General features: G+C 41.5%; 1 pseudogene; it reads left to right on the top strand.

Moving 5' to 3' along the window:
- The first annotated feature begins 1,624 nt into the window (after positions 1 to 1,624).
- On the top strand, positions 1,625 to 2,468 carry LOC103081509 (60S ribosomal protein L6 pseudogene; annotated as a pseudogene).
- Positions 2,469 to 2,838: the final 370 nt, after the last annotated feature.

Raw genomic sequence — 2,838 nt, 5'->3', positions numbered from 1 at the left:
AAATAAAAACTGTGTACAAGGGGCACCTGTGAGATGAGGAAAAGGAAGAGGACAGAGGAGAAAGGATGAAACTATAGCACTCAGAATGTACTTGTTTTGTTTTTGTTTTCGAATTATGTAATTATAGTGCCTGAATAGATATAACAAAATAGTTTAAGATATAGTCACATAAATGAAAACAAAACTAAAATAAATCTGTGTACCAAACTTCGGATTTAACCAAAAAAGAGGAATTATTTCCAATGAAAACTAAAGTCAATATGACAGTGTTCTACATTAATAAATAAGAGAATTAAATAAAGATCAAACATTTCCATGATAATATTTTGGGTAAAAAATTTATTTAAATTTTGAAATTACATACATGTTGTTTCTAAAAACTCCTTAAAAGAAATGGCATATGGACAGATGCACAAACAGGAAAAGGTAAAAACATAGTGTGCTCTTTTCCCTAGTTTTTTCCTAGTTCTGACCAAGTTTCTACTGTGTCACCAGGTCATCCAATCCAGATTGCTAGACCCATTCTTTTTTTAAGTTAAAAAAGTTTCAATTAAAACACTATGTGAGGAGTGACATCAGCAAAATGGTGGACTAGTAAGCTCCAAGCCCTCTTTCCCCCAGAGACTAAAAACAAAACTGTCAACTGAGAATTCTATACCTGGCAAAACTCCCTTTAAAAAATGAGGGATGGTCTTTCCTGGTGGCTCAGTCATTAAGAATCCGTCTGCCAATGCAGGAGACATGAGTTTGAGCCCTGACCTGGGAAGATCCCACCTGCCACAGAGCAACTAAGCCCATGTAACACAACTACCGAGCCGGCACGCCACGACTACTGAGCCCGCGTGCCTGGAGCCCATACTCCGCAACAAGCGAAGCCACCACAATGAGAATCCCACACACGTAGAGTAGCCCCTTCTCGCTGCAACTAGAGAAAGCTTGTGCACAGCAATAAAGACCCAATGCAGCCAAAAATAAATAAACAAACAAACAAACAAATTTATTTATTTTTTAAAAAGAGCATATATGTATTTAAAAAAAAAAAAGAGGAGAGGTCTTCCCTGGGCATAGTCTCCACTTTTCTCAGTTGTCCACATGCCACAACTACTGAAGCCCGCGAACCTACAGCCCATGCTCCGGAACAAGAGAAGCCACCAGAATGAGAAGCCCGGGTACTGCAATGAAGGGTAGCCCCCACTCGCCGCAACTAGAGAAAGCTGCGTGCAGCAACGAAGACCCAACGCAGCCAAAAATAAATAATAAATTCGTTTTTTTTTTAATGAGGGAGAAATAAAGACATTACCAGATAAACAAAAGCTGAAGGGAGCTCATTACCACTGGACAGGTAGGGATTTTTATGTTTTGTGCCCGACTATATCCCCAGTTTTAAAACATACCTGCATTTGATGGTAACACATGACATATATGTCAAGTTTAAATATATATTCCAGGTGGAGAGGTTGAGGGCTTAATGGGAAGTAACAGCAGTGCAGAGAGGAGAATCAGAATGAATTGCAGAAGAATGTAGGGAGTAGAAACCTCAAGACTGCTTCAGCACCCTGCCAAGATGATGAACCTATTAACATTCTTTAAAATTAAACAGAGGGGCTCTTTCCCATCTTGCAAGATGACAGGTGAAAAGGCTGAGAAGCCAGATACTAAGGAGAAAAAACCTGAAGCCAAGAAGGCTGATACTGGTAACAAGGTTAAAAAGGTGAAGCAGGTTAAGAAGGGGAAGCCCCACTGCAGCTGAAACCCTCTCCTGGTCAGAGGAATTGGCAGATATTCCCGATCGGCTATGTATTCCAGAAAGGCCTTGTACAAGAGGAAGTATTCAGCATCTAAATCGAAGGTTGAAAAGAAAAAGAAGGTGAAGGTCCTTGCTACTGTCACAAAACCAGTTGGTGGTGACAAGAATGGTGTTACCCAGGTGGTTAAACTTCGCAAAATGCCTAGGTATTATCCTACTGAAGATGTGCCTTGAAAGCTGTTGAGTCACGGCAAAAAACCTTCAGTAAACATGTGAGAAAACTGCGCCAGCATCACTCTTGGGACCATCCTGGTTAACCTCACTGGGCACCACAGAGGCAAGAGGGTCATTTTTCTGAAGCAGCTGATCAGTGGCTTGCTACTTGTGACTGGGCCTCTGTCCCTCAATCGAGATCCTCTGCGGAGAACACACCAGAAATTTGTCATTGCCACTTCCACCAAAATTGCTATCAGTGGTGTGAAAATCCCAGAACATCTTACTGACGCTTACTTCAAGAAGCTGCGTAAGCCCAGGCACCAGGAAGGTGAGATCTTCAACACACAGAGAGAAATACAAGATTACAGAGCAGCTCAAGGTTGATCAAAAAGCTGTGGACTCACAAATTCTGCTAAGAATCAAAGCTGTTCCTCAGCTCCAGGGCTACCTCCGCTCTGTGTTTGCTCTCACAAACAGAATTTATCCTCACAAAGCAGTGTTCTAAACTTCTTACAAAGAACCTAATTAAATAACTCAGTCCATTTCCTTTGTGTCTTTTCTCTCTCCCTCTCTCTTTTTTTAATCTGCCTGAAGGTGTGGTATGACTCAGCAAATTTGATGGGATGTTAGCCTCTACTAAGAGGAGTGGGATTGGAGGGGAGTGCTATCAGCTGCAGTGGAATTCCCTCTTTGGATCAACATTCTTAGCTTCCTAAGTGTCTTCTCAGCTTTTTCATAAAGCACCTACCAATATAAAGTAGTGGCATTTCCCCAGCCATCACTGAACAAGTCAGTACTAACTGTACATGGATAAGAAACAACTGTGGGCTCTTCAGGCCACAAACTTCCCTCCCTTTCCATGAATTAACATCCAT

Source organism: Lipotes vexillifer, unplaced genomic scaffold (genome assembly GCF_000442215.2).
Source record: "Lipotes vexillifer unplaced genomic scaffold, Lipotes_vexillifer_v1.1 scaffold995, whole genome shotgun sequence".
NCBI classification, from domain to species: domain Eukaryota; kingdom Metazoa; phylum Chordata; class Mammalia; order Artiodactyla; family Lipotidae; genus Lipotes; species Lipotes vexillifer.
Note: the sequence above shows the minus strand (reverse complement) of the source record. Positions and strands in the feature narration are given on the sequence as shown.